The 22,171-nt window shown below is 37.8% G+C and overlaps 1 pseudogene; it reads right to left on the reverse strand.

Annotated features, from left to right (window-relative positions):
* LOC125260502 overlaps positions 1-22,171 on the reverse strand; it is a 175,620-nt pseudogene that overhangs the window by 147,326 nt on the left and 6,123 nt on the right.

Raw genomic sequence — 22,171 nt, forward strand, 5'->3', positions numbered from 1 at the left:
AGATGAGGAGAGTTTCACTTTAAGTAATCCTCCTGACCACATACGAGGTTTAGCTCCGTTCACTAGTGAAAGATCACCCAGTTCATTCAGACAGTGAAACAGATTGATGTATTTATCTGGAGAGGGATTCTCACTGATCTTCTCTTTAATATAGTCAACTGTTTTCTTATTGTTGTGAGAGCTGTTTCCTGTCTGTGTCTTTAGTTCTTGTAAGAGACTCTGATTAGACTCCACTGACAGACCCAGAAGGAAACGAAGGAAAAGGTCCAGATGCCCATTTTTACTGTCTAAAGCCTCATTCACAGCTCTCTGATGGAGATCAGATAGTGAAACTTTGTCTCCATTAGTTGGTTTGGTAATCTGGTCAAACACATTGATGTTGTTTATGAAGGAGAGATGCACATATAGAGCTGCTAGATGTTCCTGAATGCTCAGATGAACAAAGCAGAAGACTTTCCCCTGATACAAGCCCAACTCCTCTCTGAAGATCTGAGTGCACAATCCTGAGTACACTGATGCTTCTGTCACATCAATGCCACACTCTCTCAGGTCTTCCTCATAGAAGATCAGGTTTCCTTTCACAAGCTGCTGATAAGACAGTTTCCCCAGTTTGAGGATCATGTCTTCATCTTTCACTTTCTTCTCGTAGTCCTTCTCAAGTTTGATGTTGGTCTGAATGAGCAGGAAGTGTGTGTACATTTGAGTGAGAGTCTTGGGAATCTCTCCTCTCTCTGCTTCACTCAACATCTTCTCTAGAACAGTGGCTGAGATCCAGCAGAACACTGGGATGTGACACATAATAAAGAGGCTCCTTGATGACTTCAGGTGTGAGATGATCCTGTAGGCCAGACTCTGATCACTGATTCTCTTCCTGAAGTATTCCTCCTTCTGTGGGTCACTGAAGCCTCGTACCTCTGTCACTCGATGGACACACTCAGAGGGGACGAGATCAGCTGCTGCTGGTCTGGAGGTGATCCAGATGAGAGCAGAGGGAAGCAGATTCCCCACAATGAGGTTCATCAGCAACTCGTCCACTGAGGCAGATTCAGTCACATCACACAACCTCACATCGCTCTGAAAATCCAGAGACAGACGACACTCATCCAGACCATCAAAGATGAACAACACTTTATATTTGTCACTGGATATTTCTATTTCTTTTGTTTCAGGGAAAAAGACATGAAGAAGATCTGAAAGACTGAGTGTTTTGTCCTTCATCAAGTTGAGCTCTCTGAAAGGAAGTGGAAATATGAGCTGGACGTCCTGATTCTCTTTCCCTTCAGCCCAGTCCAGGATGAACTTCTGCACAGAGACTGTTTTTCCAATGCCAGCGACTCCCTTTGTCAGCACAGTTCTAATGGGTTTGTCTTGTCCAGGTAAAGGTCTAAAGATGTCACTGCATTTGATCGGTGTGTCCTCTGTTTCTGCTCTCCTGGACTGTGTCTCAATCTGTCTCACCTCATGCTCATTACTGATCTCTCCACTTTCACTCTCTGTGATGTAGAGCTCTGTGTAGATCTCATTCAGGAGTGTTGGGTTTCCCTGCCTTGATATTCCCTCATACAAACACTCAAACTTCTTCCTCAGATTTGATCTCAATGTGTTGAGGACTTCAGCAGGTTTAGAGTCATGGCTGTAAGATTAAAATATCAGATTATTACACAAGTTAATGTAAAGTAAATAGCCATAAATCACAAAATGGATTATTTGTTTGCTGTATTATGGGACACAGAACATCATTAGGTTTCTGAAATATTTTAATTATTAATCATGCGTTTAAGTGATGTGCATTGCAGTACTTAAAAAATAAAACAACAAAAAGTCTTAAATTTTACCTGAAACCAGGACTCATGCTTTCATTAAAGTCTTGTGGTTGAATCACAGGCGTGAACACAGTTTTGTTTTTAACTGGTCTGGATTGAAGATTTGACCTTAAATCAGAATGAAGAGGGTAAAGAATCAGACACAATGATATTGATGTAATCGTGTCATTAACTGAGTAACAGACCAACAGCTTTTACAGTGTGTGAATGTGTTAACAATACAATACATAGAGCGCTGCACAAGGACACAAAGATAATCATTAATAATAACTAAATTATATACCTGAGATCAGTTTGTTTGTCTCCACACAATGGCAATTATTAAAAAACTGCAACTTGCAGGATTGTAACTCATTAAAGTGCTGTATATTTATAACAATTTCATAAAAATCAAATACTATAAGCATAACTTAAATTATATACCTGAGATCAGGCCGTTTGTCTCCAATCTTAAACTCTGGTGGGTTACCCATAGATCTGTCACTCTTCATAGACACATAGCTGGACTCTGGGTTTGAGCTCTTCTGCTGGACTGAACTGGAACAGAGAACACATTCAGTTTAATCAATTAGATCAGTGGTTCCCAAAGTGGGGGTCTGGACCCCCCGGGGGGTCGCGAGACAATTTTTTTCAATTTTTTTTAATGATTAGAAATAGCATATTTTATGAGTTTTTTTTTTTTTTTTTTTTTACAAGAAATTACTAGTTTTTCACGTCAATAGGACATGTTTATTTGCGAACAGTGTGCTATCATTTTAATTCAGCACAGTGCAGCGCAGAAAAAATAGACTGTGCGTAAATGATCGCTGCACTGCTGCAGACATACCGCTCCTGGAACGCACTGCCAGACTGCATCCGTGTGCAGTGTGAACACTCTAATCCGTTAAAGGGTTAGTTCACCCAAAAATGAAAATTCTGTCATTTATTACTCACCCTCATGTCGTTCCACACCCGTAAGACCTTCGTTCATCTTCAGAACACAAATTAAGATATTTTTGATGAAATCCGATGGCTCAGAGAGGAGAGAGGAGATTGTTGGGAGAGGAAATGTCATTGCTGGCTATGCAGGCCTCACTGAGCCATCGGATTTCATCAGAAATATCTTAATTTGTGTTCTGAAGATGAACGAAGATCTTACGGGTGGGAAACGACATGAGGGTGAGTAATAAATGACAGAATTTTCATTTTTGGGTGAACTTACCCTTTAATATGGGCACAAAAAAAAAAATGCACCGCATACGCACTACAAACAGAATATCTCATAGGTTGCGTTAATCCGTCATTTAGACAGACAGTAAAAAAATCATAATCATAATAAATGATTAAGTCATAATCAATTATTACCCATCATTTTAATTTTTATATTTTAATGATAAGACATTTAATAGCTTCTGATTTCGTCCACATTTTCATTTTTATTCACAAACTTACAGGATAAGTAAATAGGCCTAGGCTATGCATTTATTCATATTACGAAAAGAAAGTTGAACAAAGACTGAGCTTTTCAGTTTTCATCTTGAACAGTTGTCACTGATCGTGAATGAATGCGATCATCCTTTCCTCTTTGCAGAACGAAATATATGAAAATATAGAAAATATGTTGATACAGTAGCTTACCGAAATCGTCAGTTCAGTCAGTGTTGCAAACAATGTCACGTAATTATACCTCAGAAAAGCCATTTGTTGACCATGAACTTGATAGTCAGCAAGAAAAACAACAAAATGGATTATAAATTTAACTATGTAAGTATAAGTATTATAACTTATTATAAAATGGACTTAAACTGGTTGCTCGCCTGGGTGTAATCAAAAGCATCATTTTATTCTGGAGACTGAACTTGCGCTCTGCAGACACACTGGAGCGCACTCACATCAACTGTCCAGTGTGTCTGCAGAGCATCACAGCCCTATGTGAAACATCACTGTTCTGACCAGACATGGTCAACAAATCTGAACCAGGGGTTAGAAAAATGTGCTCAATTTTACACTTATTCTATTATATAAAGAGGGAAAAAAATCTCAGCTTACATTTACTTGATGTCAGTGCTAGTATTATACTGACTGTTTGATACATTTTTAATAAAAAAAAAACAACATACTATAAGCACATCTTTTATTGAAATGATATACCTGAGATCAGGCCGTTTGTCTCCACTCTTAAACACTGGTGGTGGATCCATAGAGCAGTCACTCTTCATAGACACACAGCTGGACTCTGGGTTTGAGCTCTTCTGCTGGACTGAACTGGAACAGAGAACACATTCAGTTTAATCCACTACTGAAAAAGCAAGACATTTTGAAAAGATTCAGCTGGGAGAACATCTAGCAACTAATTAAGTTAAATGATATCAGGGCCCGTATGTATAAATCCGCTCAGAGTAAAATTTTAGTCTTGAGTGTGTCAAAATTCTAAGAATGACGTAATTTTACTCTTATTCTTAGACTTAACAATAAATGTGATTCATAAAGGTTCATAAGTGTCAAGACCATAGACATCATATAGGTAGACGCCCTATTGAACGCTACTGCCTATTGGCACGGACGAGCCGTGGAGCTCCACTCAGTGTAACTTGTTTGACAGGTGCAATGAGCTGTCAGCGCATTTAATTAATCATATCTCACTGAATACCTAACTGATTTTGATGCGGGTTTTTTTGCTGCAAAGGTCATTCATGTAGCTATGATACAGGACACATTGTTCAGCGTATTTTAATATTCATAGTAGGCTTAACAGTTATATAATATTCTGATATGAGATATAAAGTGACCAGACGTCCAAAATCAAAATATGTGATGTAGGATATAAGGTAATTTATAAATCACACACTATAAATATGATAAAGAAGCAGAAACAGATAGTTGCAGTAAAATAAGAAATCTCAGTAATAGGCTACTAGCAGAAGTGGGAGGGGTAACTCGATTTGCGCTTTGCCGTCATGTGTGTATACATTGCTTCCTGATATCACATGCACAAACACAAATAACAGTTATTATGTCCGGTCGAACAATGTATGTATTAAATTCAGATTGGATTGTGTTGGTAATAGGCACTTAACGTTACCTAAGGCTAAAAGTAAGTTTCGTGCATTGAGCGCATTCTAACAAGTGCTTTCGAACTTCTTTCTGATCTGAATAGTAAGTTATGTGGAACACTTGCGAGGTCCGACGGTTAAGCAGAGCGGTTAAGATAAAGGGGCTTGAATAATTAATAATTAATATAACCTGACGAAAAGATATTTATTAAATGTTATCCACATTATATTTCATCTGCAACAGCATTGTGAACTTTTATAACGATGCGTTTGGTCATTAACTTTTAAATGCATCATTATGCAAAGATGAGGAGAGTTCGGTATGAAAGACCCATGACTGGCAGATTAACGTGCGACTACATTTCTCTCCGAAACGGTAGGAAAATAAATGTAATTCAATGTGGAGGATTTTAACTGTGACGAGATGATTGACAGGGTAGTTTAAACAGTTACAGTTTGTGTAAATAAGCGACAGAACGTCCGTTAAAGACGCAGTTATGACGAGGTAGTATGTCCCAAAGCTTGTCTACTCTTCTGCTACACACTCAAAAGTATGTACTTTTTCTTTACAGAAACAGTAAATGCTTTTAGGACGTAGTATAAGTAGGCGAATTGGGACGCAGCTTAGGAGTATGACCGGTCTAAGATGACGGCCGCAAATCTCAGCGCCCAGCGGCCAATAGGGCGTCTACCTATATGATGTATATGGTCAAGACTAGGTCTCAGCTCCTAAATTATTTAAGAGAGCTGGAGAGGTGTCTTAACCTAGTTAAGAGTAACAAGATGGCAGCAGAGAAGAGGAAACACGCTTTCCTATAGAGTGCCCCAGGGATGACGCGTTTTTGTAGGCCAACCCGGAAGTTAGCGGCGCGTTGGAACCGGAAGTCCTAAAATGCTAACTCGCTTCTGGGTTTTGCCTACAAAAACGCGTCATCCCTGGGGCACTCTATGAAGATGTGATGTATTGGAGTTATATGATGACATGGAGTTGATCAAATGATATAAACTTGATTGTCAATTCTGTTTTGTAACTGTTAAATTACTGGTCGCGCCATTGGCTAATGGGCCGTACGTGATGTAGGAGTGGCCTGTTATCCAGCCAATGTCTGCAGTGCACCAGTAAACGTGTCTGCAGTGCACCAGTAAACGTCATCATGGTGATAATCGAAAACATATTTGAAGGTCAGCGATGTGTAGAGCATATAGCCGGTGATGGTGTGGACGACCCCCTGTACAGGAATGAATCGATGGAACAAACACCGATGTGATGGAATACTAACATACTACTTAGTGCACACTGTGCAGTATATACTATTAGCATTAGAAATAAATATAGTTATTTTGCAGCTTAAACCATTTTAATATCTTAACTTTTAGCAGTCTGAACAAATAAGAAGTCAAGAATGAGATTGTGATTATATGGAAATGGAAGGTTGAGTTCATTGTATTGTGAGATACATTTTGTTGTATAGTGCATATCATATCCTTGCTCAAAAATTTATTAATTTCTTAAAAACAAATCTTACATTTACTTGATGTCAGTGCTAGTATTATACTGAATGACTGATAGATACATTTTGCTTCCAATAAAAAAAAACAAAAACAACATACTATAAGCACATCTTTTATAGAAATGATATACCTGAGATCAGGCTGTTTGTCTCCACTCTTAAACACTGGTGGTGGATCCATAGAGCAGTCACTCTTCATAGACACACAGCTGGACTCTGGGTTTGAGCTCTTCTGCTGGACTGAACTGGAACAGAGAACACATTCAGTTTAATCCACTACTGAAAAAGCAAGACATTTTGAAAAGATTCAGCTGGGAGAACATCTAGCAACTAATTAAGTTAAATGATATCAGGGCCCGTATGTATAAATCCGCTCAGAGTAAAATTTTAGTCTTGAGTGTGTCAAAATTCTAAGAATGACGTAATTTTACTCTTATTCTTAGACTTAACAATAAATGTGATTCATAAAGGTTCATAAGTGTCAAGACCATAGACATCATATTAGGTAGACGCCCTATTGAACGCTACTGCCTATTGGCACGGACGAGCCGTGGAGCTCCACTCAGTGTAACTTGTTTGACAGGTGCAATGAGCTGTCAGCGCATTTAATTAATTATATCTCACTGAATACCTAACTGATTTTGATGCGGGTTTTTTTGCTGCAAAGGTCATTCATGTAGCTATGATACAGGACACATTGTTCAGCGTATTTTAATATTCATAGTAGGCTTAACAGTTATATAATATTCTGATATGAGATATAAAGTGACCAGACGTCCAAAATCAAAATATGTGATGTAGGATATAAGGTAATTTATAAATCACACACTATAAATATGATAAAGAAGCAGAAACAGATAGTTGCAGTAAAATAAGAAATCTCAGTAATAGGCTACTAGCAGAAGTGGGAGGGGTAACTCGATTTGCGCTTTGCCGTCATGTGTGTATACATTGCTTCCTGATATCACATGCACAAACACAAATAACAGTTATTATGTCCGGTCGAACAATGTATGTATTAACTTCAGATTGGATTGTGTTGGTAATAGGCACTTAACGTTACCTAAGGCTAAAAGTAAGTTTCGTGCATTGAGCGCATTCTAACAAGTGCTTTCGAACTTCTTTCTGATCTGAATAGTAAGTTATGTGGAACACTTGCGAGGTCCGACGGTTAAGCAGAGCGGTTAAGATAAAGGGGCTTGAATAATTAATAATTAATATAACCTGACGAAAAGATATTTATTAAATGTTATCCACATTATATTTCATCTGCAACAGCATTGTGAACTTTTATAACGATGCGTTTGGTCATTAACTTTTAAATGCATCATTATGCAAAGATGAGGAGAGTTCGGTATGAAAGACCCATGACTGGCAGATTAACGTGCGACTACATTTCTCTCCGAAACGGTAGGAAAATAAATGTAATTCAATGTGGAGGATTTTAACTGTGACGAGATGATTGACAGGGTAGTTTAAACAGTTACAGTTTGCGTAAATATGCGACAGAACGTCCGTTAAAGACGCAGTTATGACGAGGTAGTATGTCCCAAAGCTTGTCTACTCTTCTGCTACACACTCAAAAGTATGTACTTTTTCTTTACAGAAACAGTAAATGCTTTTAGGACGTAGTATAAGTAGGCGAATTGGGACGCAGCTTAGGAGTATGACCGATCTAAGATGGCGGCCGCAAATCTCAGCGCCCAGCGGCCAATAGGGCGTCTACCTATATGATGTATATGGTCAAGACTAGGTCTCAGCTCCTAAATTATTTAAGAGAGCTGGAGAGGTGTCTTAACCTAGTTAAGAGTAACAAGATGGCAGCAAAGAAGAGGAAACACGCTTTCCTATAGAGTGCCCCAGGGATGACGCGTTTTTGTAGGCCAACCCGGAAGTTAGCGGCGCACGGGTTCCCTCGGTTGAAAGCCTATGCATTTTTCCCATAGACTTTTGGAAAATCACAGAAAATAAGCTCTGTGTTTAACAAAGGGTTATGACACTTACATGTTTTGTCTATCAAGATAATCTTCACAAGTTAACACAACATTTATACATTCTGAAGCCTAAATAAAGTGGTCAGATATAAAAGGCTAACAGTAGGCTATAAACGGACTACAGCACACCATGGTCGCGGATCAACGTCACCACCAAACTTCCTCAAACTGTATTTAAAAACAACTTTATTTAAAAACACGCTCGCTGATTATGATCTGTGCTGTTATTAATACTTATCCACTTTTTCATGAGAAATGCTGTCCAAATGTCCCGTTTTTAATGATGATGTCTAAAGTCCCCGCCAAAGGAAGTAGTCCCTTTTAGCAATTTGTTAGCAACCGCCGATTTTAAGACACAGTAAAAGTTTAAAAAATCACAAGTGGGTTATAACTGGTGTGTTTTATGTCATAGATCAAAACGTGAAAGTATTTAGAGGCTTTGTTAACCACAGACCTTATTTCAGGCGATTTAGCAAAAACCCATTCAAAAAACCCATAGACTTTGCGGCGTTGGAACCGGAAGTCCTAAAATGCTAACTCGCTTCCGGGTTTTGCCTACAAAAACGCGTCATCCCTGGGGCACTCTATAAAGATGTGATGTATTGGAGTTATATGATGACATGGAGTTGATAAAATGATATAAACTTGATTGTCAATTCTGTTTTGTAACTGTGACCTAATAAGAAATGTAATAACTTTAAATGTAATAAATTTAACAAATATTAGGCCTACTTAAAAATAATGAATATGTTTAATGCATTTTAATACATTTAAAGGTGCTGTATGCAATTTCTCAAATTTGTTGTTGAACACTGTTGATATTTGAAATCAACCCAAACAGTCGGTCTTGAACCCCGGCCCGATAGCTGCTGTCATGTGAGGCGAATGCACCATCAATGACATTAAACACCTCATTCTCTAGCGGGCGTCAGTGTGCAGTAGTTTACCTGCAAAACTCTCACTGTCTGACCACTGTTACACAGGTAATGAGAGTGGATGTCTGTTTATCACAGCTGACATGAAACAAAATGCTTCACGAAAAATAAAGTTATTATTATTATTTCTTTTATTTGAACAGGGACAGTGCACAATAAAACATTAACCCTGTATATAACAAGGAGAGATGCATTGCACCAGGTTTTAGCAACTTGCTACTTTCCACCCGTAGTCCCTGGGCAGGTTGATAAAACATATAATTAAATGAACAGTTACTAAATTCAGTTACAAAGTTATGAATACACACATTTCCACATCATTAAAACAATTTACCCCCCTCCCACCACCTTTTATAAATAAATATGCCCCCCCATCACACATACACACACAAATGTCTACAAGTTTGCTGTGACAGCATCCAATGTTTTGTGCGACATGAGAATGTTTTAAAATCCCTACATGTAATCAGCTCTGTTGGAAGTGTGTTCCATTGATTTATGGTAATAAAATAAAAAGATGATTTACCAAAAGAAGTCCTGCGTTTAGAAATACAACCCTGGTAACTGATCGGGTAGCTCTTGTTGTTTTTTCTGAGCAGAGTGTAACCATTTTTTTCAAAGAAGGAGCAGTAGCATTATGAATGATTTTAAATAATAGGCATACATTTGTGTGCATTATTAGATTTTCAAAATTTAAAATACTATATTTGGCGAGTATCTGACAGTGATGATACTGCCGTGTTTTTTTGTCTTGAATCTTAAGGGCACTTTTATATAATGATTCAAGTGGTTTTAGGGCTGTTTTACATGCCTGAGACCAACTTGTCATGCAATGGAAAAAATGTGGGAGAATCATTGCATTTAAATATGTATGTGATGCTTCAGCACTAAGTGAGTTTCTTATGTGTCTGTAGTTTATAAGATTAAATTTCAGTGTGTTACTCAGCTTTTTAACATGATTTTTAAAACTAAGAGTATTATCAAGGGTAACCCCTAAATATTTGAATTCATCCACATTTTTGGGTTTTTGCCTGTTACTAAGATTTCAGGACAATCCCTGAGTTTGCTCCTGTTTGTAAAGAACATGATTACAGTCTTTTCAACATTTAAGGTCAAACAGGAATCATTTAGCCTTCTGCATTTCCTTAGTTAATTTCATTGCAACCTCAGTATGTAACATCAGCATACATTATTAAATCAACATTACTACACCCAGATGGAAGGTCGTTAATATATATGCTGAAAAGCAGCGACCCTAAAATTGACCCTTGTGGCACTCCCATGGTGCATACTTTAAATGGGGATAGAGCATTGTTCATCCACACACACTGATGTTGGCCACTCAGGTAAGATTTAATCCAATTTTGTGTGTCTATGGAAAGGTCATAATTTGCCAGTTTGTTTAATAGTATGTTATAATTAACTGTGTCAAAAGCCTTGTGCAAATCAAGAAAAACTGCACCCACCATTCCTCCCTGATCTAGGTTTGTTTTAATTATTTCAAGGAAGTAGCAGCATGCTGTTTCTGTTGAATGTTTTTTCCTAAACCCAAACTGCATAGGATGTAAAAAAGCCTTGGAATCAAGGTGAGCAATTAATTGTTCTGCTACAACCTTTTCAATGACCTTTGAAATGGCCGGCAGGATGCTAATAGGTCGATAGTTACTAACTTCCAGTTTGTCACCAGATTTATACATATTATACATAATATACATATTTATACCATAGCAGATTTCAAGGCACTGGGAAAAGTACTCTCATTAATAGATTCTTTATGATTTTTTAGAAAAACAGTATCAAGACCATACATGTCTTTCGCTTTGCTATTGGACAAGGTTGAGAGGACCTTTCCAACCTTTATATCATTAGTTGGTGTTATACGAAAGGCAGAACTATCATAAACTAAGGAGTGCTGAGGGTGGATCTTTGGACAATTCTGACCCAATGTTTGCACAGAATTTAAAAAGTAATTATTAAAATGTGTAGCGACAGCTAGGCTATCATCTTGAATTTTTCCATTTATTTTAAGTTGTATGCTATCATATTTGGGCTTTTCCTTTCCAGTTAGTTTGTCAATGCTTTTCCATAGTCTTTTACTGTTCCCTTTGGCATCTCTAATAATTTCAAGGAAGAAATCTGCTTTTGCCTTTCTAAGTTGCATTATGACTTTATTTCTCAGACCTTTATATATTAGATGATCAGTAGTCAATCTAGACTTTAATTTTTTTTTAGAGAGGCATCTCTTTTTTCATTAGGTCCCAAAGATTACTATTTAACCAAGGCAGATTTGCATTAGATTTCCAAGCAATTGTTTTTGTATATTTTATTAAAATATCTTTAAAAGCTGACATTAGTTCATTACATGCTTGCTCACAGGATTTATTTTCAATAGTGTCATTCCAATTTGTTTGTTTTATTTCATTTTCAATAAGTACTCAATCTTTCTTTGGGATTAAAGATATATTGGGGTTATTTTTCAGTGAGATTTGATTCCTACACCGTGATCTAGTTAACTTTCTAGCAGATAGAGTTTTAGTTTTAGTTATCCTATCTGATTTATTTGTAAAAAATTAGATCCAGTAGTGTTTTGTTAGAAGATTTTGTTATTCTTGTGGGTTTATTTATCATTTGTGTCATCTGATTTGTTTTGGCAATGTCCTTGAGCTTTTTTCTGCGTACTTTGTCAAGCCAATTTAAGTTGAAGTCACCCATAAGTATAACTTCTTTACCTTCATGTTGTTTAAGAATTTCTGATAAATTATCAAAGAAAACACTTGTAGCAGTAGGAGGTTGGTAGACTGAGAAAACAACAAATGACATTTCAGGGGATAAAGTAATATTGACCTCTACCCAACCCCCCCATCTTTTGAATCACAAAATACTATATACTATTATACTTTACTAAAAGTTGCTTTTAGCTTCTTTATAAAAGTCTCTTACTCTTAGAAAACTCCTACTCTTTACTAAGAATTTTTTGACACTTAAGTGAAAACTTAAGACTGTTCTTAAGAGCATTTCTGAGAAGTTTTATACATACGGGCCCAGGACATTTACCTTTCAAGAGCTGTGAGTGATTTTTTTCTTTCTCAGCTTTACGGTTGTTTGATTATTAATGATGCCATAGCAGGAGATCTAATAAGCTGCATCCAGACTATACACAGATCTCCTCTGAAATATAATAAGTTTCTACCTTGAATGTTTAATACTTTAAGACATAACTGTGTTTATATCAATTTCGCATCATAAAAGCATTTTGAGAAGAAGTAGGTACACAGCCCCATGCGCGAGCGTGCTTCACAAAGCAAACATGAGAATTTGATATCGAAAGCAGCCTTCTGTCAGTGAATTTCATATTTTAATATACAAGTCCACGGTTTTCCAAACAACATAAATGATGCCTTCTTAGAGCATTAGTAAGGAAAATAGGCCTACCGGCGGGCGAGACCACAAACTGCAAGCGTAACATCAAGCAAAGCACACATTTCTCATAGCTGTGTGCAATGAATCCCAAGAGTGTAATGTGCTTCAGCTTTTCCGTACTTTCCGAGCTTCACGCTCGACGTCAGTAGAAATTCATTAAAATGCTCGCTCTGCTCTGTACCAGTGGACGCGCACCAATCACACGCAGCGTCATCGCACATCTGCGGTTAAAAACTAAGCTCTTAATTAATCCAGAATCGTTGCATCTTTGCATCGATTTTTTTCTCTGACTCTTATTGTCTATATGCATGCATATTTGTTACTGTTGTGTTTTTGAGTAGGCGGTTTGTGCTTTATTAATTTGGACTGTTTCAATGCTCTCTGTGTTTGATTACTACACTGCGTTCCAAATTATTATGCAAGTGACATATCAGTAAGATTTCAATACAATAAACATTCAGATTTTAGTTTTTCTATGAAAATGTTTGTTTGTTTATTTATCCATGTCTTTTTAGATAACTGGTATCAATCTCAGACAAAATAATTTGCCAGATCTATGGAAACCCTACTTAGAGGTTTTTCCACAATATTAAGCAAGTCACACTTCTCATGCAATATGGGGAGGAAGAAAGATCTTTCTGAAGATGAAAAGCATGAAATGGTGCAATGTTGTGCAAAAGGCATGAAAACAACTAATATTGTGTGAAACTGAATGGAAATGATCAAATTATCATAAGATTTGTGAGTGATTTAGAGCACTGCAGAACTCGGTCAGATAAAGGTTTATTAAAGAAAGTTCCTGTCAAAAAAATGAATTGTATTAAAAGGGCAGCTATAAAAAAAAACCAGTGTTGAGCAGCAAACAGGTATTTAAAGCTGCTGGTGTCTCTGGAGTCTCAAGAACCTCCCCATGCAGGCTGGCAGTTGTGCGTAAAGATGCATTTCTGCCACCACTAACCAAACCTCACAAAGAGAAACATTTACAGTGGGTGTAGAAATACATTTTCAAACAGTTTTATAGCTGTGGTGTTTTTTTGCAGCATGGGAAAGTGCATTGTGCATTGTATTTCAGAAGGCACTATCCTCCTTTTTATATCATAGCTGAAAATGGCCAGTTATGAACTCCACATATCTTGCAAAAGTCATTTTAATACCCCCAGAGACCCTAAAGGGACCTTACATCTCACTTACCAACATTCCATCCCAAATCATCACCCGCCAGCTCCCTGCTGACGTCACAGTCTTGTTGGAATGTGGTGGCCATTCACCAACCATCCAGAAATCCATCCATTTAGACCATCCATTGTAGTATGGCATTAGTCAGTGAATAAAACTATTTAAAAATAAGTCTTCATGTATTTCTAAACCCACTGCAAACATTTCTCTTTGTGAGGTTTGGTTTGGAGTGGCTGAAATGCATCTTTATACACAACTGCCAGCCTGCATGGAGAGCTCCAGAGACACCAGCAGCTTCAAATACCTGTTTGCTGCTCAACACTGGCTTTTTTACAGCTACCCTTTTAATACAATTAATTTTTTTGACAGGAACTTTAATTAATAAACCTTTATCTGACCGAGTTCTGCTGTGCTCTAAATCACTCAAAAATCCTATGATAATTTGATAATTTCCATTCAGTTTCACACAATATTAGTTGTTTTCATGCCTTTTGCACAACATTGGACCATTTCATGCTTTTCATCTTCAGAAAGATCCTTCTTTCTCCCCATATTGCATGAGAACTGTGACTTGCTTAATAATGTGGAACAACCTCTAAGTAGGGTTTTCATAGATCTGGCAAATTATTTTGTCTGAGATTGATACTAGTTATCTAAAAAGACATGGATAAATAAACAAACAAACATTTTCATAGAAAAACTAAAATCTGAATGTTGATTGTACTGAAATCTTACTGATATGTCACTTGCATAATAATTTGGAACGCAGTGTAACGCCTGTGAGGCGCTGGCCACTGTATAGAGGACAAAAAGTTAAACGTTCAGCCTCGACTCTGTATCGTCATTACTAGTTTAAAAAGTTGTAAAGAGTACAAAATTAAAACAATACAAAGACAAAATTAGAAATTCAAGAATATTTAATGGTTTCCACGGTATAGCAAAATCTATATCATGGCACATCATCATACCGGTTGTCACTTTCATACCAGTATAGCGCCCACCCCTAAGGCAGAGGCTCTCCAATCTGTGAAAGAGGCAAGGCAAGGCAGTTTTATTTGTATAGCATATTTCATACACAATGGTAATTCAAAGTGCTTTACATAAAGAAGAACGAAATACTTAATAATGGAACACATAAGAAATAGATATAACAGTAAAAACAGAGAATTTCGCTATCTGGATGGAAGAGTTAGGAAATTTCAGGGAGTTTTTTGTTGTCTGTCAGAGCGGATCTAAATGGATCTATCCATCAGAGCGGATGTAAATGGATCTTCCTCATGCAGGGGGATAACTGTTTATATTTGTCAGGTAGCTGTGTTTAAACATTACCCTTACAGACAAATCTTCCTGGACTAACTCTGCAGACAAATCTTCCTGGACTGACTCTATACAGAGCTGCATCCAGGGATAACTAAAAAAAATATATAAAAATATTTGTCAGGTAGCTGTGCGTTTAAACATTACCCTTACAGACAAATCTCCCTGGACTAACTCTATACAGAGCTGCATTCAGGGATAACTCTAAAAATAAATAAATAAATAATTTTTGAATTAATTCTCCCAGCTCTTTCAACCAGACAGCAAGTTATAAAATGCATTAAAAGTCAGAAAATAAAAAGCCACATAAAATATATAAAATGCATTAAAAATGAAATAAATAATAAATAAAAATACCCTGCTGGTGATGAAAGCATGAACAAGTTTCTCTAAGGCTTGACTGGAGACAAAGCATCTAATGCTTGCAATATTTTTGAGATGATAATATGCTGATTTAGTTATTGTCTTTACATGGCTACTGAAATTCAGCTCCAAAATCACACCAAGATTCCTGACTTTATTTTTAGTTATTTGACCCCTAGAGTGAAGGTACGTGTTCACTTTGAGAACTTCATCTTTGTTTCCAAACGCAATGACTTCAGTTTTGTCTTTTTTTAACTGAAGGAATTTTAGGCACATCCAATTTTTAATTTCATCAATGCATTGGCGCAGGGAGTCAATGGGGCAGTAGTCGTTAGGTGAGAGGGCTAGGTAAATCTGGGTGTCATCTGCATAGCTGTGATATGCAATTTGGTTCTTTCTCATTATTTGGCTCAGTGGCAGCATATATAGGTTGAACAGGAGGGGGGGTGCAAGTATTGAACCTTGAGGGACTCCGCATGTCATGGATGTCAGATTGAAAGTTGTCAAAATATCCATTCAAGCTTAAGAATTTGTTCAGCTGATTGAAAACAACTTTTTCAATGATCTTGCCTATGAAAGGAAGATTTGAGATTGGTCTGTAGTTACTGGTGGATAACACCACATTGACAAGAGTGTGTAAAAAGATTGTTAAATACTTTAAAAACAATGTTCCTCAACGTAGGGCTGGACGATTAATCGAAAAGTAATCGAAACCGAAATTCTGAACCTCTAACCGACGTAATTTTCCCATGTCGGTTATTTCGTTTTTTTTTTTACTTCCCACTTAAAAACGTACTAACACGTGTGTAGTCATGTCCTGTCCAGTCAACACGCAGGTGAACGCAGAATCAACACAGAGACGGCGCGCGAGCGGCGAGCCTTGCGTCTTCACTAAACTTTGTCAGTTGTATGTGTTTTAAGTTTTGGCAGTTCGTACATACAAGCAATTTAGACGATCGAATGTGTATTATTATATCGAGCTACTTTGCTCGTGCAGCTGCACTGTGGCACGAACACTCACACAAAAAGCTGTACAAAACGTGAAGATCGCACACACAGAGAGGAACGCAGAAATTAGTTGTCAGTGCTGTCCTGTGATTTAGAAACTCAAAACTTATTATAGTGAAGGGATGGATTCTGGAATCCACTGCCGCTTCAATATATATCTTTTAAGTTATTAATCAACATTTATATTTCTGTTAAATTATTTGAATGACTTCTACAATGTATGTTAAAGCATCTATTTTCCTCTGTACCTCTCACTGAGAGAAAAGAACATGTTATCAGTATGTTTTGGAAAGGTTTCCTGCTCAGAGCAGAGCTCAGATCAACTTCAGCCTTGAAGAAGCTGTGAATCATGAGTATCTGTGTATGTGCGCTAAGTGTTCTGTGCAGGTCCCTTTGTACGGGACAACTGGCATTCTGCTTGAGACCAGCAGACGCCACATCATGACCCCAAAAGGACATCCGGTACCTAAATCCAGGGTCCCCCTCGTCATCACCGTGACGAAGGGAGATATGCTTCTTACTATCTGTCCATATGTGGAAGATTACCAAATCTGTCTATTTTTCTTAGCCATTCAGAATCATCCAACCTGAAGTAATGACGTAGTTAGTTGACTCTGTTAGAGTATAATTGCTGTGGAAATGTGAATGTACGCAGAGTGGCCTACGAACTCCTTGTGAGACTTGAAGCTGGCTTCTGCTGATGAAACTGCAAACTATTCTTCAGTAAATTTTTCTTCAATTTATTTTTATTTAACTTTGACTCCGGGTCTTTATTCAACATATCTGGTTTCAAGGGTCCTAAACGGTTTATCCCCAACAATAGTATATATATTTCTGCTTTTGAAGTAACTATTTACAACCCACAGCGTCACAATTTATAGAGAGACGGTATGACTAATTCACACACGCAATCACTCGTACTGGTACTGTGCTAATTTATCTGTATCCGATTTACAATGAGAAGAAATCTGTAAGAAATGTTTCGAACCATTGATAAAATAACAGATGATAGTGAGCTGTTATGTCAGATCACTCTTTCAATAGGAAAACATATCCCACCTTTAACAGTCAATCATATTTTCAGTACAAACTTTGTCAGTGAACTGGAGAAATCTCTGTGCATAAGGGACAAGGCCGAAGATCTTCACTCATCACTCATCGGCATGATTGTGTCAATAACATTACCCAGGAATACTTCCAGAAACCACTGTTGATAAACACAATCCGCTGTGCCATCTGCAGATGCCAACTAAAGCTCTGTCATGCAAAAAGGAATCCATGCGTGAACATGGTCCAGAAGCCCCGTCGTGTCCTGTGGGCCAAGACTCATTTAAAATGGACTGTTTCAAAGTGGAAAAGTGTTCTCTGGTCAGACGAGTCCAAATTTGACATTCTTGTTGGAAATTCTTGCCGTGTCCTCCGGGCTAAAGAGGAGGGAGACCTTCCAGTGTGTTATCAGCGTTCAGTTTAAAAACCAGCGTCTCTGATGGTATGAGGTGGATAAGTGCATATGACATGCAACGTCAACTGGCGCCCCGCGGGCCAAATCCGGCCCGCCAGAGATTTCCATCCGGCCCCCAGAATAATAGCCTGGTAATACCAGACTCTGCTACTTCTCTTTGCTTTGTAGACAGAGTCTGGAATGGCATAATAGAGAAGTGTTTACTCTCTCGCTAGGTCGCGCTTGTCTGAAGTTTAAAATCATTGGTTACCCGTAAGCCAATCAGATACGTTTAGTTATGACGTATGTTATGCAGCTTCGAAGCACAGACATCATGCATCGAACTCAAATCTATGATTGAACTTCCACTATAAACCTGTTGTAAACACACACAGCTGTCAACATTGAACACTGAAAATAAGGGAGATTTCCCGGAATCCATCCCAAAAATAAGGGATTTTTTACACGATTATCATGCGCACCGTTGTCATCATCTTTTAGCTTAGGATATTTTTTCAAATGAGACCATTTTCACGTTTCTGTGAGCTTTCGTTCGTAAACAATCAATGATACGCTCTCGAACTGAGAACCATCCAAACCATCGATCAGTGCAAACGTTTTAGGATCATGCCTCAAACGTTATGTCAATCAAGCCAAACCGAAATTTGAAGGCTGATCTCTCAGGTTGACGCGCAAGCTGGGCTGACTTGAATTAAGTTTTCGTGAGGATTTATAGTTTATGGACTTTTTTGATTTCGGTAAATACATCTAGAAAGGTAAAAGCATTGATGGCATCTATAAAACAGATATCTGAAAGCCAGTGAGGAGGACGCACGAGAGGAGACCTGCGCGTTTAATTGGTATGTGTACTGTAATACTGCATTTACAAGGCTTATCAGTGGCGTGCATTTTTATCGTGAAAGTTAAAGTAGCCTACCCTTTGCGGTTGCGTCGCGGTGCCCCCGTGTTCCCATTTCTCCCGATGTCCATTGCAATTTATTTACTTCCTTTCCCGCGAGCCTTTCAAAGAAACTCCATGAGCGGAAAGACGCGTTCGGCGCATACTTGCATCGCCCGTGGTCAAGTGCAAGCCACTTCACAGACACAGATATGAACACATGATGATGCGAGCGAAATACCGTTTGAAAAAGAGTTGAATGTTCTCCATAACAGAGCGAATTACATCCCGTTCTCGCTTCGGTTTTCGATTTCTCTAACCTACAATGTAAAATTCGGCGCTTAGCATCTACGTCATGGCTCTCAGCCCGCCCTCTGTTCGTTGATTGGCCCGGCTGTTTCCAGACCGGTGGGAAACACAAAGCACTGACGCTGTCTCAGACTGAGTACAGAAGCGAAATGAAATTGAGCGGAAGTAGGAAGTCTGACGTAGTCAGGCTACCAGAATAATACTAAATTCAGGAATAGCCTTGTAAGAGGACAAAGTTTAGGGCTGGTCTGAATACCATTTTTTGATGAACATCGACTCTTCGGAGAAAGGGGCTGAACATATTTTTCTCTCTAATAAAAGGCAGGAATCTGTGTATGTCCGTTTGCATTTTTATTATTTCGAGAACCGTTCATCCAATCGACTTCACAAGGGAGTGCAGTGTCGCATTTGCAATATGCAGGTGCAATATAGATGGACACGAGAGACGCGACATTAAGAATTAATCAACTTTTAGTAAACTACAGTCAGAGCAGCGCGAGCGGGAAGCGGCTCACCTTACGCGGGCAGGGCTTATGCTCCGAGAACGGACACTGCACTAGTGATATAAAACGCGCACACACACAGGTCTGTTAAATTAAGCAATACTTTTAAGGTAGTCTAATATTTTTCTGACTAACAAATTGGCACAGTAAGGGTAGATTTAAATAAAGAAAAAACGAAACTTAAATAAAGAAAAAACGAAATTTAAATAAAGAAAAACGAAATTTCAATAAAGAAAAAACGAAATTTAAATAAAGAAAAAACGAAATTTAAATAAAGAAAAACGAAATTAAGTTAAATTAAAAACAAGATTAATTTAGATTGATAATAACGGGTAAAAATGCGAATACATTTTGTTTTGTATTATTCTATTTTCCACAATATCAAAGCAACAAAACACAAGCTCAGACATGCACTTCGGTCCATACAAACTCCGCTGTTCTGCGCTCTAGCCAGAGAACACTCCCGTTGCTGGAACACATGTCGGTTCTATTTCTAGCATGCACGCGTTTTCCGCGTGGCTCAGTGTGCAAACTCCAACCTGTTAAATATGGGAGCCGAAATAAAAACGGACACGCCACGCAGCTGAGACGCTCACGCAGCCAGTGTGTCGCCGGCCTTATTCAAGGGGGAATGAGGACCGTTTTTTATTTTTAAATCTAATGAAACAAAAAGCCTTCAGAAAAGTAGCTTGTGCCATAGCCTGCCTTCAGTCAAGAATGACGATAAACGCGTTCTCTCATTGAACATCTTTTATTGTTTCATGTGCTCATTTTTTCACAAATGTCAAAATTTTCCTTGCCTGGGATTTGCGCACAATTGCGTGACAGTGATGGACAGCTTGACAGCCTCACAAATATGAAGCCTAAAATATCGTTATCGCCCCCTGGTGGCTTGCTGCAGTACAGGTAATGTAAAAAATAACATAAATTTGGAATTAGAATTAGTATATCAAATAATAACATATTAGGATACAATTCGAATTTTATTTTATATTACGAGTATCTGGCCCTTACAGTGTCTGCAGTGAAAAATTCTGGCCCTTGGACAAATATAGTTGATGACCCCTGGCATATGGTATGGGCAGCTTGCATGTTTTGGAAGGCACTATGAATGCTGAAAGGTATATAAAAGTTTTAGAGCAACATATGCTTCCCTCCAGATGGCGTCTATTTCAGGGAAGGCCTTGAGTATTTCAGCAAAACCACATACTGCAGCTATTACAACAGCATGGCTTCATCATAGAAGAGTCCCGGTGCTGAATTGACCTGTCTGCAGTCCAGATCTTTCACCTATAGAGAACATTTGGCTCATCATTAAATGAAAAATATGTCAAAGAAGACCACAAACTCTTCAGCAGCTGGAACCCTATATCAGGCAAGAAAGGGACCAAATTTTAACACCAAAACTCCAGAAACTCATAACCTCGATGTCCAGACATCTTCACACTGTTTTGAAAAGAAGAGGAGATGCTACACCATGGTAAACATGCCCCCATCCCAACTATTCTGAGACCTGCAGCAGGAATCAAATTTGAAATGAGCTCCTTTTGTGCATAAAATTGTAAAACTTTCTCCCTTTAAACATATTTGTTATGTTATCTATGTTCTATTGTGAATAAAATATTGGCTCATATGATTTGAAAGTCTTTTAGTTTTCATTTTATGTTAGTTTTAAAACAGAAACACAGGCAATTTTTATTTATTTTATTTTTCTGTAAACCGTTCCTTTGGGGGGGGGGGGGGGGGTCATGAAACAGATCTTTTTCTATGATGTAACACAATATTTAACAGTGTTTGTTGAAAGTACCTGTATCCTGGAGAAACATCTCCATCTCTGGATCCTTGTGAATCAGTCATGATGAAGCTGCAGGAGAATCTGATGAGTTTGATCTCCTCCACTGATTCTGAATGAAAAAACATTAAGACAAAATAAAATTATTCAAATAATTAACCTTCGTAATTTAGCTGAACATATGTTGAGTGTGGGAGAAAAAGGATCATGTGACTGTCTTAACTCAAGATCAGTCATGTTTACACATATGCTGTTAAACTTCTGAAGAATCACAGACATCACCAAACACAAAAGAAACCTTGAAATTAAAATTGAATTGAAACTCTTTATTAAGGACTTTATATCAAACAATCACTTAAAACAGGGGTACTCAAGTTCAGAGGCCAAGAGGGCCGCATTTCAACCAAATGAAACGCGAAGGGCCACAAGTTATAACTTGGATCGTAAGACTTTTTAGGCCTACTTAAGACAATATTTGTAGTTGTACTGTTTATTTATTAAAAGTGCAGTTTATTATCTAGCGAAGTCTTAATAGTATGGTGTCCTTTTTAAAGTGTCACTTAACATGATAAATGGAATTAAAAAAATGATTAATAGCTTGTCTTGCTGTATTCTTAATGTACAAATGCATAAAGAAAAACAAGAACTG

Source organism: Megalobrama amblycephala, linkage group LG24 (assembly GCF_018812025.1).
Source record: "Megalobrama amblycephala isolate DHTTF-2021 linkage group LG24, ASM1881202v1, whole genome shotgun sequence".
NCBI classification, from domain to species: Eukaryota; Metazoa; Chordata; class Actinopteri; order Cypriniformes; family Xenocyprididae; genus Megalobrama; species Megalobrama amblycephala.